This window comes from Protopterus annectens, chromosome 9.part0 (genome assembly GCF_019279795.1).
Source record: "Protopterus annectens isolate FY-2018-M chromosome 9.part0, PAN1.0, whole genome shotgun sequence".
Lineage (NCBI taxonomy): Eukaryota > Metazoa > Chordata > Ceratodontiformes > Protopteridae > Protopterus > Protopterus annectens.
The window spans coordinates 98,478,972-98,494,111 of record NC_056743.1 but is presented as its reverse complement, the minus strand read 5'-3'; positions in this window follow the sequence as shown (position 1 = coordinate 98,494,111).

Below are 15,140 nucleotides of genomic sequence, written 5' to 3'. Positions count from 1 at the left end.
CAGGAGTAGGTGAGGGTAGTTGCTTTCGAGCACAGAGGTGGGGCATTGAGGAGTCCAGATATATGGTCTGGCTCGTAGTCCACAATCATGAGGCCCAACTCATGCAGGGCCAGGTCCTGTGGGGAGCATATAGGGCTGAGGCATGGGACCGGTTGGCTCATGATCTCACCAGTGCCACAGGGATTCCAAGGACTGGTGACCAAGCCAGTCACCACCATGCGGACCTGAAGAGACGTAAGCAGGACCAATTGAACCTTTGGATCCAGGAGGCCCAGCAAATGCCCAACACCCCACTACTGAGCAAGTTACATTTAATTATGTATGTAAGAAATTAAACTAGCTGATATTATGGAGATGTGTATTCCAATATTACTTCATTTATATTACAGCTGCAGGTGTCCGTTCTGCGAACCGCAGAGCCTATGGCGATAGGCTGGTGCAGTTGCGCCACCAGGCAGGTCAGTAATCCTCTCCCAGTAACGTAAAGAAATATAAAAGTATGACAGTTAGCAAAAGAGTGCAGTGTAGTCACTAAGTAATAAAATGTGCAAGTAACAGTGTAAGAGTGTTTGCAAGTATTGCTTGATTACAAAAGTGTGTTGCAGTCTGTAATTTAAACAGAAAAATGAAAATGTCTGAAATAAAGTCTGAAATAAAGATGCCCCACCTGTAATATAATAGTACACAACCTGCAGCAGGCTGAAAAGTACAGCTGCAGAAGATGAGCAAATCACGTGTGAAATATATCCCTGTTGAAATACTGAAACATGACAGAAGTGAGACTGCTGGAAAGGATTGTAATAACTACAGGTAAAACATGTCAATAAAGCCTAGAAGTAAGTACCATCCTGAATAGTAAAATGAAAACAAGTGAGAGAGTGTGAGAAAGAGTTATGAATCCACCAATAAAGTAGTAATAACCCCTGAATAAAGTATACTTCAGTCAGTACAGAATGAAATGAATGTGACAAGCAGAACCAAACAGCGAAATGTGTTCAAAGTGTTGCTGCAGCTGGAATGTGTATCCCAAAATCTGGATATGTTGCTCTCAGTCTGCAATATGCAGATAGTATGATTGTCTGATACCAAACATCCACAGTTGTCTATAGCTATATAAAGCAAATGTAGCAGGATGATGTAGCTGAACAAAGCCAGATATGAACGTGTATGAATAACAATAAAATGTATATTGATGTGGCAGTAACAGTCCTATCACCAAATTGAAGTAGTTATCATATAGGAAATTGTAGTTATAACAGCAGTGTGTATATCTCTGCAGCTATTAGAAATGTACAGCATATGTATTGGTATTCGAAGGTGTTAATATTTTCTTCACCACACCCTATAACCACATATAATCCATTCCACGTGAAATTGGTATGCGCAATCACAATTAACACCCCTGGACATTTGTCCTGTTGGGTTATAAATATTTGCATGTATGTTGATGCACCTGCCCTGTTCATACATCCAAACCTGATGGCCTGTTGCCATCAATCAACCCTGCATGTTGTTGGACTGTGTATTGATGTTCAAATTATGCATGTGTTATGCTCGCTGTTCAATGGTGTGAATATCTGGGTGTTTGGTTAATGGGAATACTAATGCATGCTGTTACAACTAATTGCGAATGGTATTGTATGTTACTAACCCAAACTGTCATGACATAATGCAAAACATAGGATGACAGGGAAGGTGGGTTCCAGCGGACCCACCTCTCCCACCTCAGCTGGCGAGTGCACCTGGCACTAGTGCCCAGTCTGGACCCTCCTCCAGTGGCCCTGTGCCACCTGCTGGTGGAAGTGCTGCAGGGTATGGGGCCAGTCCCCCTCTGCAAGTGTGGCCGGAGGAGAACCACCACTCCACCCTCCATAGCGTCCAGACTGTGGTGCGTAGGGAGATCTGGGACTCTGTTCTTGGGCCCCTACGTCAGCTTGAGGCACAGGTGGCACAACTTACGGGCATGCCTGCTGCCCGGCCTATACAGCCCCCAGCATAGCCCCATCCTGGGCAGTGAAGGAACAGTGGCAACTGCCCATGGGTGGGGATATCAGTTCCACTGTTGCCATCTGTGGGCTCAGGGGCTCTGGATATCCAAACATCCATCCCAGTCAATTGTGTAACCCCCCCACACGTCATACACTGCCCCTGTATGCATCTTGTTTGTCTTGTCTGTTGACCTACCCAACCTACCTCCCCAGCTATACAGACTTCCTTTACCTGACATACCACTCACCTGAAAAAAGAAAAAAAAAAAAAGGCACTCTGTACCCACAAAAAAATTACGCCCCACACACAGCTGCCCATTCCACGCACGTCTGCTGGACATGGAAACTATCAATTACAATTGGCTGTACAATTATTGTTGTCCTGACACCTCTCTCAGGGGTGGAAGGTTTCAAATGTCGCACCAAATTACAAACATATGCACAGCTGTTGCTGATGAAGAAATGGGTAGCTATGGGCCTTACCTACATCCCTCCTGCAAAACCCGAGCTTGTTTCCCTACTGTCTTACCCTTTTTGTGACCCCTTTTTCACCACTTTCCTGTCTCCCCATTTTCATTTCTTTCAAAGAAAATAGTGCGGGTGTGCACCAGAGTAAGCACTGTTAAGCGGTTGTAAGCGGGTGTGCGTGGAGCTGAACGCCAGTGCGCATGCGGGAGCTCCACGCAAACCAGCACTAACCTGGTTACAACTGCTTAAAAGTGCCTTAGTCACTCTGACGGGTCCTGTAGTCAGTTCAAAAGCATAATAAAATCTCACTGTCAGTCCCGAACCCAGGACCTTGTAAACAGTAGTCTGCATGACCTACCACTAAGCCATGACTGTTATACAAGAACATTGTACTAAAATAAATATATCATTTAATAGTAGGAATGAATGTAAAGGGAATATAGGATGTGTAGTACACAAAGCATGTCATGTATACTTACTGTCAAATCTAGTGGATTTCTATAACAGTAGTGTGTGAACAGAAACAGCCATGCTAGTTGGTAGCTAGTAGGTACTAATGTCAGTAACACACACACACACACACATATATATATATATATATATATATATATATATATATATATATATATATAGAGAGAGAGAGAGAGATAGATAGTTGTAGGTATACTACAGGAAACAGGAGAGAGGAATGGAGAAATGTGAATCTACAACACAGCCTGAATCATGAGAGAGATACTAACCTTTACACTCACAGAACAGTGTCCACAGCATACCAGCATGGTCCCCGCCCTTACAATCTGAAAGGGCAATGCCCATCTCACATACCCTTTTATAGCACTGTCCTGAAATCACAGTGAGAACTGCAATCAGTACACAACTGGCTGCATGCAATTAGCAAATGCTGGCTTACAATTGGTGCAGAGGCCATCACATGGACTTATGCAGATACCTACAAAAGCATCCTGTACTCCCACTCCACACATGCACTAATTTCATTGCACTGTCTGGAGGCAGACAGAGAGAGAGAGAGAGAGAGAGAGAGGGAAAAAAAATAAAAAAATAAGAACACAAACAACACACGTTACACAAACCAAGTTGAAGCAGTCAGCAGTGTCAGTACCAAGCTGGGCTAGCAGCAGCAGGAAGCTGTAGTAACGGTAACACAACCAGCTGCGACAAACACAGGTAATGTAAAGTAACAAGTTAAGAGTCTACATACTGTGAACCCTCCATATGTGTCATAGGTCTGTATCTATAGGTATGTCCATGTGATATGTTGTGTGCACGTAGTTCCACCCAAAGTGGATGGCTATACATTTCATGTCATTCAGTGTTAGGCCATGATCCTGGCACCAGTTGTCCGTTTCAGCGAGGCCTGTCTGTAGGATGTGTGTGTCAGCTGGTGTAACGACTATGGCGCTTAGTTTGCAGTCATCTGGGAACGTTGTCATCCACAACCTGCACACGTTTGCTTTCACATCTGAGAAGTAAATGCCAAACAAGAGGGGTCCTAGGACAGTGCCCTGTGGGATACCACATGTGACTGGCAATGAGTCTGACATGGCTCCTGCAATATCGATATTATGGATTCTGTATGTCAACCAGTGTGCAACCCATCATGTGACATATGTAGTAACATGTAAGCTAATGAGCTTGTCTATGATGCCTGAGTGGAGTACTGTGTTGAAGGCCTTAGGCAAGTCCAGGTAGGCTGTATGGACTGCGTTGCCCTCATCAATGGCTGTAGTGACTGTTTTGAAAGGTCAACCAGGTTCAAAAGGCAGGATCAGCCCATCACAAAGGCAAACTGGCTGGGATCAAGTGTCTGCAGGTACCCAATATCTCTGTATGTGTCCCATACTGAATCATTCCATAGCTTTGCAGACCAGGCTGGTTAAGCTTATGGGGCGGTAGTTCACAGGGTCAGTAGAGGTGCCTCCTTAGTGGAGTGAGACCACTGTTGCTGTATGCCAGTGTTAAGGTACATATCCCGTAGTATGGCCAAGGTTAAATATCAGTCTTATATGCGGTTGTATGTCCTCTTGGAGTTCACGTAGCACACATCCAGGGATACCATCAGGTCACATTGATGCTGTGTGTTCGGCTTTGCTGAGGGCGGCCCTCACCTGGACATCTGAGATGATAGGGAGGTTACATTCAGCTGTGATAAGTATTTTTAAGTGTGGGGGAGAAGGAGGGGGGATACGTGCACTGAACCTGTCTGCCAGAATGTTGCCAATATCTGCGTGTTCAGTGAATGTTAAGTAGGTGTGTAGTAACTCAGAGCATATCTGAGGTGTTTGGTCCATATGTCTAACATAACTGAAGAAGGCCTTGTGGTTATCTATAGTGTTCATGGCCATTTCCCTCCCAGAGTAGGCCGTGGATGTTATGAGAGACCATAGCTTATTACCAGTGCTGACCACAGATGCCTTCCCTTTATGTGAATCTGCTCTGTCCTGCAGTAGCTTCCTCCTATCGTTATACAATCTGCCTTTGGCTGGGGTCCACCAGACAGGATGCCTAACATTTGTGCATAGGGTCTGGGTTAGAAATGTGTGTGCATGTTGCATGCATTCTTTGGTATGTCCGTAGGAAGCATTCGCAAAGGGGTCAGCTGTGTGGGTTGTGGCTTCCACTGGCCCAGTGGGCTGCATGGATACCATGTCAGTTCTAACAAGTGAATATCTGTCTAATCACATACATATCAAAGTAGTCTACTGTGATGGTGGTGGTGGGATATGTATATCCAGGCCTAGTAATTTGTGTTCAGATCACACTAGTGGATGGCGTACCACATACAGTACCTTGGTATGAACCCCCAGAGTGAGGTTGTGCATTGGACATGTCTCAGTGTGCTGACCGATGGGGCATGCTACTATGTTGCATGGAATGTGGCAGGTATTGTTGCACAGGTGTTGGCTGAGCACTGATATCTGGCCATGTACTTGTGTATCCACCAAGAGACACACACACGTGCTACATATGGGAGTAGTAGTATATCACTACAGTTGAGTATCATGTATAGTATTTGTGCCATATATTGTTGACAGTCTGCTGATATCCTGTTTGTGTTCTCTTCCAAGGACATGGCGCGTCAGCGAAATCCTGCCTACTCTGCTGCAAAAAATGAAGAGATACACCAGAGCCTGGTGCGGGATTATGACATACTGTTTTCCTGCACCAGCCAGAATCAGCATGAGAGGGCTGCACTGTGGCAAGACCTTGTATGTAGGGTAAATGACATTGGCACGCATAATAGGACATAAGAGCAGGTACGGCATCACTGCAGTGATTTAATCAGAAATGTCGATCAGCGTGCATCGGATATCCACAGGCAACAGGTCACCACAGGAGGTGGGGTGGCCACACATCCCCCCCTCACCAGACTGGAGGGGCTACTCCCAAGTGTTGTGGCTCCAGCCCCGGAACATCAACAGCAACACACCTGCATCATGATGGAGGCTGGATCCACACAGCAATATGACATGGAGCATGCAGGTAATATGCCATATGTACACTTGACTGTTCTGTACACTGTTAGTTTATGCATGTGTAAGGTGTGTCCGTGGTATGTAGCTGTCAACATAGTATGTAATTGTGCAGGTGTGATATTGCCAATATCAGCAGCTGACATGTGAAAGGCAACTGGTGGTACTACTGCACTGTATCATACACAGTATCAATGGCACAGTTGTGCCCACTGACATTAATCTCATTTCTGCAGGTCCCTCCAGTGTTACAGCAAGGCAGCCCATCCATGCTGGTGAGTGTGTTTTAACAATACCTAGAATAGTCCTGATAGTGCTAGTAATACTAGTGTAACTCAGTAGTGTTCTGTGCGTATACTGCTGGGTGTCCACATGTGCATGTGTGCATCACTGGTGACATTGTAAACTGTTTCCTGTCTTCCTCCCACAGGTTCTGGTGCTGCTCTGGTGTCCTGCAGCAGGGAACCTGAATCTGGTGCCACAGGTACTGATAATGATGATATCTGTGTAATGGCACAGGAAGGTGTGTCAGGGTCCGTCATTGGTCAGCCAATTGACAGTACACAACTGTCAACCCCATCATTATGCACAGCCATCCTGCCAGTACATCCTATGTCACCATTGCCCTAGGTGATGGACAGGATACAGTGGGCATTGACCAGGGTAATGTGGTATCTGTGGCACATGCTTCCCCACACAGCAGCCATGGGCAACGTCCTGTGATGGTACCACGGACAGTTGCCCATGGGTTCTCGTGGGAGCATCCGTGGGCATACTGCCTCTGGCAGACATGCCCAAAGAGTTCTGTCAACCTCAGCTATGTTTCGGGCTGTCATGCAGGCACAGTCGCGTATGGAAAGGTACACCAGACAGGGTCTGAGGGAGCTGAGAGCATGTCGCACAGCCATGACTGACAGTATGCATGACATCACGGATGCTATCCGTAATTTCATCGATGTCATAGACAGACGTTGTGGGGACATATTACAGCAGTTACACAACCACATGTCCATGAGCCAGGGCAATGGTGGATGGTTGCGGTGATGTGGCCATATGCCAGCAACAGCTGGCAGTCGGCACGGATGCCCCCATAGTGCCAGCAGCAGCCCCAGCAATGCTGGGTCTGTGCTGTCATTGGAACGGCCCAGGAGACCACATGCACGTGGCTCTGGACAGTCCCAACAGGGACCTGTGTCCAGTGAACACACTCCCTCTTCTGATGACAGTATCCAGTCTGGCTTAGTACCGGATATGGTCCGTAGCACCCCTGCCAAGCACAGGTACAGTGTCCATGCCCACAGACACTGATCTGTATGACCTGCCAGGTGCAGTCTGTGGCTGTCCACAAACTCCAGTATATGGCAGCCATGAGGTGGAACTGTGTGCATGCATACACACATGCGAAATGTTAACACCTAGGGCTACCACATACACGCACACTCTGCACCAACAGTGCCCCACCCTGTACTGCTGTCCCTCACCAACACACATGTCAATTGGTGGTATCAGTGGCAGACTCAGGCATACCTAATTCACACCATGTGCATATGATGAAACTGTGCCACCTCCTGCAATCTCCAACATCAGTGCAGGAACAGGTAAACACGTTGCTGATGCACAGGGTGACTACATAGAAGTGTATTACTAGTATCATGTTGGTAACATGACAGTGTGCTGATGTGACTGTGTATATCCCAGCATGCCTGATGCAGTAACTGTATGACTGTCCTGAATTGTTATCTGCACCCATAATAAGTACCATAGTGTAACAGCTGCACAATATTGCATACCAGTGGTAAGGATGTCAACAGATAGCCACATACATAGGTAGCACAGGGGAGAAGCTAATGCAAGTAGTGATACACAATGATGGACATGTACAGTAATGGTGGCAAGTTGCCCACAATGACTATGCAATGTGGATGTTTGCGCATGCTGATGTGTGCAGTACCAATGTAATACAAATCACAATTAACTATGACATAATATCAGTTCTGAAGAACACACCAAAAGCCAGCACCGAAAGTTCCAAATCCCAATATTTATTGAAAGTTAACTAGTGCAACATAAGCACTAAAGTAACAGCTCGATCCTCATACTAGTTTCGGAAAAGACCTTCTTCAGTGAGGAAGAAAGACAAAAAGACAACTCACTGATAAGCATAGTCGGTTCTAAACTCAGAACTACATTTGCATTTATCAATACACAGTTGGATAGTGGGTTTCTGACTGGCCCTGTCCCTCATTCCTGAGCTGCTGTTCGGATTCTTGACAGTTTTTGATCTTCCATATTTGATTCTTGGACAGTATATCCAAATTGATTCTGGTCATGGAATTGGACAAATTATTGGATGGTTGGTGTGCTGATAGAGAGGATATTGGCATATTCGGTCTTGGCCAGATCTCAAGCAACAACCATAGTGAAAATAACTCGGATGGGGGTGATAATTGTGAAACTGCATTCCGTAATCTGGAGAAAGGTTTAAAAAGTCTCAGAGCCAACATTTGGCATCTGAGACTGTTTAAAGCATACTTATACAAGAACTTGGCGCCAAGAGGATTGAGAATAAAACTCCATCCACTAGTCGGCAGATCTGAACAGAGGCTGACAGATGAATGGGATGAGGCACTAAGAAATGGCTCTATGGTTTTTGTAAAAATCTTAGCCTCCTATTATGAGAGGATGATTGATGTATGTGTCTCAGAAATAAAAGAATTAAGTGTTGAATGCAAAAAATGTCAATCTAATCACAACTATCACCAACTATTGGATAGGCTGTCCAAAGAATTGACTAATTATGATAAATTGATCAGGGACCGAAAGGTTAAAAAATTTAACAGAGATGTGACTGATTATGCAAAGGGACAACCCTTTCAAACACAGAGAACTGTCAGGTTTCAGGACACACGGCCGGGAATGACCGGGGGCAGGTCCAGGAAGAGACCGAGATCCATATTGAAACACAGAGACCAAACTTTTACGAGAACATCAGGGGTGGAGTCATCGTATACAGATAGTGAGGGAGGAATGTCTACTAACTCTCCATTAAAAAAGAAGACTATCAATCCGCACCTCCCTTTAGACAGGATAGGAAATCCAGAGGGGGGAGGAAACACACCCATAGAATTAAGAACAGAATCCATGCCAGGTTTGATTCAAGCCCTATTGAGACACTGATTACATCATTTGAAAATGTTTTAAATCTGTCAGATGTTGTACTTACTGATGCACAACATAATATCATGAATAAAGGTTTGGGTTTTGTTCCAAGCTTCTTTTCTGATCATTATCTCACTTCTTTGGATGTTATGGAATACTGTAGAAAACTTAACCTTAAGATATTTTTTTCTGAACAGGACACTATTACATCTCAAAGATCTTCTGAGTTTACGTTCAAAAAATCCACATTTCAGCCACCCATGAACAAGAATGTTGGCATTTTTCAACAAGCAGTGCTCAAAGATCTACATTTTCCACATTTGGAATGTAATATTGCCCCAGATAATATGACATCAGAAGAGAAACGGGCACTTTTGGAGCTTAGAAATAACCATACTATTGCCATTCTACAAGCTGACAAGGCAGGAGCTGTGGTTATTCAAAATATGCATGACTATATTCAGGAAGGTCTCCGACAACTTTCGGACACTAAATGTTATCAGCATATGGGTGCTGATCCAACCAAAAAATTTAAGGAAGAGATTGATATCTTCCTCAATTTGGCAGTGGATGAGGGCATTATCAGTCCTAAGACTCTTCAACATCTCCAGGTTAAGGACCCTTCTAAGCAGATTTTATATCTGCTACCAAAAATTCATAAATCCATCATTTGTCCTCCGGGTAGACCAATTGTTTCTGGTCATGGCTCATTGACTGAACCACTGTCTGAGTTTCTAACTCAGTATTTAAAACCTTTATTGATACATGTCAGAGCTAGAATTCAGGACACAACACAGTTTTTGAATATTATTCAGGATACCCAGCTGGATCCAAATTGGATCATGTGCACTTTGGATGTAAAATCTCTCTATACTAGTATACCTCATTGGGGAGGTCTACAGGCTTTGGAATTTTGGCTGACCAAATCTGAAATATATCCACCTGGGTTCAACACATTGCTTATATGCATGTGTGAACATGTCCTCAATAAAAATGTTTTTTATTTCCAAGGTGAATGTTATTGGCAATTGAGAGGCACAGCTATGGGTGCCTCTTTTGCACCCATATATGCCGATCTCTTCATGGCATATTTAGAAGAATATGTGATTTACAATCCTTTACATAACATTTACCTTGTGGAGATGGACATTTGGAGGAGATACTTGGATGATTGCTGGATGGTGTGGCGTGCGGATACTGAATATCTTTTGGAATTTGTGGAATACTTAAACAATATATGGGGTATTGAATTTTCAATTACATCTGATAAAGACCAGATCGATTTTTTGGATGTTACGATCTATCGTAACAGTGACCATACCCTTAACACCAAAACACATCGTAAGTATCCACAATTCAATTCATTACTCCATGCATCCAGTATGCACCCACGTCACACCATCCGCAACATCCCTAAATCTCAATTCTTAAGAATGAAACGTATCAATTCCTCAAACTGATTATGATACAGCTAAACATGATTTGAGACATAGGTTTTTGGACAGGGGTTACTCAGACTTTGATATTGAATCTGCCAGGATCTGGACTGATAGACAGAATAGAGATTCATTATTACAATATAAGAATAGAGATGATTGCATAAAAGATGACACAATAAGATGTATCACCACTTATGGCAGGAACCATCAGATAGTTAGGGAAATCTTGAACCAAAACTGGAACATCCTGTTAGCTAATGACCATTTACGACAGATTTTGGGCAATCAGTGCTCCATCACTTACAGGAGAGGCAAAACCTTGGGTACACTGTTTTCACATTTTAAACATCAGGAGAGTGGTGGTGCCCATTACAAACAACTCACTATTACTGGAGACGAACTGTTAGGCACTTTCCCTTGTGGCCATTGTAGCTCGTGTAGCCAGGTGAATAAGCTTAAACAATTTACTAGTGCCAATACAAGTAAAGTGTATGATGTACGCATATTTGGCAACTGTTAATCTAGTTGGGTCATTTATCTAGCAACATGTCAATGCAATGCTTTTTATGTGGGCAAAACTTCCCGCCCGCTCAGAATCAGGATAAGTGAACATAGGAGCGAAATACGCAATAAAAAAACTACTAATGCTCTATATCAACATTCAATCAAACACAAAACATCCAATTTCATGTTTATGATTATTGATAAAGTTATGGGTAACAGACACAACCAATCAGGTTGGCAAAGCATACTTAGCCACAAAGAGAAATATTGGATTATCCATTTAGGAGCACTATTTCCACCTGGTCTTAATGAACATTTGGGCTAAAAGAATGTACATTCCTTGTCTATGCTGCCTATACATAGATCTGTTTTATTGGTCATCTATTATTGGGCATTATCATTGTTATTACATGTATATACCCGTATGATGGTTTTCTTTATTATTATAAGACAACCACTTTATATAGATACCAAGTTACTTTTTGTAGTGGTATACCATATTTGATCAGAAATTGGAGTTATGCTATACACTACCACGGTCTGTATTTAATATAAGGTGTTTAAATTATTGCCAGCATATGACCTAACTTTATTTTGTATACTAGATTGTTCAGGTATATGGCATGGGTCAATTTAAGAATGAACTTTGGCTCCATAATTACGTGGATCATATGATACCATTAGTATGTATCATTTTTGTGTTTTATAGTTGGCCACTCAGTATAGACACCAAGATACATTTTGTATTTGTATATTATATCATATCAGAAATTGGAGTTATGTTGTACACTACCCCTTTCTGTTTATAATGTCTGGTGCTTACATTATTGCCAACATGTGACCTAACTTCATTTTTTATACCATACTGCTCAGGTATAGGTATTTATATAGGGTATGGGTCAATTTAAGACTCAATTTAGGCTCCGCTATTATGTGATGTATATGATACCCACAGCATGCCTCACTTTTGTGTTTTGTAGTTGGCTAGGACATCATACATTTCAGGATTATTATAAGACCTTTTTATTCTTGACTGGTATAAACTTTTGACCTTTGTCAATTATCAGCCTCACAAAGGTTTTTTGCATTGTTACACTGGTTATGGTGCCTACTCTCGGACGATTATGGAATCCACATAATATATTTTTTTATATAAAATATTTTTTTATATAAAAAATGTTTTACATAACATATTATACACATTGTATGTTAGGTATTTTTCCTTAAACATGCCAGAGATAGTGTATATACTGGTCACAGTATTTTGGTGTTATGTATTATATATGTGCAGCAAGCATGAGATATTGTTGGTCATATGTTGTCAGACATATTAGACAGTTTATATATCTGTCATACTATTTTTTGGTTATGTATCATATATTTTCAACAAGTATGAGACACTGTTTTGTCATATTTCGCATTTATAGATATGGAAGCTCAATTGACAGTGTTTATTTTTATATTTTCTCATACTTCATGGAATTTATGCCTTTGATTGCATTCAAATGATATATATTGCCTATAGAGATGCATTTAGTTTTGCAACCTTTTGTTATTCATTATGTATGCACATAAATTATGTGCTCCTGCTTTTCATTGGTCCCGGGTTATTTATAAGCATCTATGCTTATCAGTGAGTTGTCTTTTTGTCTTTCTTCCTTACTGAAGAAGGTCTTTTCCGAAACTAGTATGAGGATCGAGCTGTTACTTTAGTGCTTATGTTGCACTAGTTAACTTTCAATAAATATTGGGATTTGGAACTTTCGGTGCTGGCTTTTGGTGTGTTTTTCATGTTTGGTTGGCCGTGCACAGCTGTACTTGCGAGGTGGAGTGTTTTATAATATCAGTTCTACCATGGACATCTGAGCTGTGCATTCCCGGGTACATGTTGATCGTGCCTACATATTTGCACTGTTACCTACTGTAAGTGTTACCCCTTCTTTGTTGTACAATGGACTACTTCCAGCCCTGCTTACTGTAGCTTTGTTTGCATGCATGTTTGCTTGGGGTTCTGTGGAACACTGCTTCCACCTGCAATGCAGAGTTACAGAGCTTCTGCGGACTGCTAGTGACATCTGCATAGTGTACTATACGTATGTCAAGTTTCCACATGACAGAACGTCACTGTCTGTCCTGTTTGCATGTACGTTGCCTGTGACACATTGCACATGACTTACCTGGCATTTACCCACGTGTGCAGTCATATATGCCAGTGCTATGAAATCAGTAGCAGTACACCCACACATACCCACCTTCAGTATGTTGTTCCCCATTGGCCCTATGTGTTGGTAATCACCATGGCAATCACACTACTATGGTAGCATGTGCAAAGGTAACCTGAGAATCACCTCTATGGTCCAGTTGTGGTTTATGTGAGTCATGTGGCAATGTCACAGCTGCCACATGTATGCAGTCAACCCTCTTCCCTGGCCAGGAACGTACAACACATGTGTGGGATGCCACCACATAGCCAATCTGGGGACTGAGCACTCTGAACCCAGTACTGCCATACCCTGTCAGGTGGCATGACATACTACAGTGACTACAATACCAGTCTGACAGACCTGCACTGACAGCAATCCGAACACACTGGGGCATACTTGGAGCCTCAGAATAGCATCCTGCCTGAGCATCACACACCTCCGCAGATGGCACACAGGCATATGTTACATCAGAACAGAGCACATGCCACACATGGCACACATCCCATGTGCCACACACACAGCCTGTAGGGCTACACAACACACCAGTGTCAGATACCTTTCTTGGCCGCCGCAGTGGGGTCCCGCTCAACAGGCTGTACATGGTGAAGGTCACAGTGATATGCCTGTGGGGCACTATGGTCCACCACAAAACACATGCATACACGTCAGTCAGAGGCATGGACACATATGACTCAGTCATTGACCATGCCACTATGGATGACCTGAGACATACCTCCCTGGACTACATGATAGGGAACATAGAAGGGATCTCTCGGCACGGGCCAGTATGAGCCTGATCTTGGTTGCCATCATACCCTCACCAGGTATGCTACCACAATTGTAGGAAGGGTGTTCTATGTCTACATTTTGCTCAATCTCCAATGTCATTCATAGGGTATCCAATGGCTGTCAACGTGTGCTTACATGCTAGGGAAGCCACAATGATTTGTGAGGGGCAGCTTGCACGTGACACCCATGGGCCATTGTATATTGGTGAAGCCCCTTGATACACATAGTGCCTTTTGCTGCAAGACCCTGATTACATAGCCACCTCCGTGGGCATCACACAGGATAGGACACTAACAGTGATGCTATGCTACACAACATCAGCAGTATACACCGCAAGATGCATGCACTGGACATTGTCCTCAGCATGGTGAACTGCAATATCTGTGCAGTACCAGATTCATGATTCACGGCTCACAGGTGCAACCCATCACTGCCAGGTTATACCTCATACCATGCCTGTTGTCCCCTACATATGGACAGGGGGGTGGTATCTCAAGGCAACACAGATACACACACTTCCAGGTTGTTGGCACAGCACAAAGCATCAGGGCCTATCCATGAGCAGCTAACAGTGTGTTGGACTGCCTTCTGGTTCATAGCCTGGCACACACAACCCTCCCATACACAGGAAACCCACCTATCCTCCCTAACAACACTGGCAATATGACAGTCTCAAGAAATGTCTTTATATGGCTGGACTGCATCCAGCCAAACATTGTGCGTGAGCATTACTGTAGCTACAACACACTAGCTGAAAGGTTCCCAGCATGTAATCACTGAATTGCAGTGGAACAACATGTTACCACTCCCACAACAGGTGGGAACATGCAGCACCTGTTCATAGACTACATGTAGACTATATGGCCCAGACCAGATTTGTATCCCCTGCTGTAGGTATTATACCATATACAACCCACACTGTATAGAGACATACCGCGTGCGGCCCCTGCACAGTAAGACACAGTCATATTGTTATGCACTGCGAATACCATTTATCCACTTGAGGCACGTGTCAGACATGGTAACTACTGAAGGTCACAGGTATATATGTGTATGTGTCACACATACATCATGTGTGCATTGCCATTGCTGGTTTAG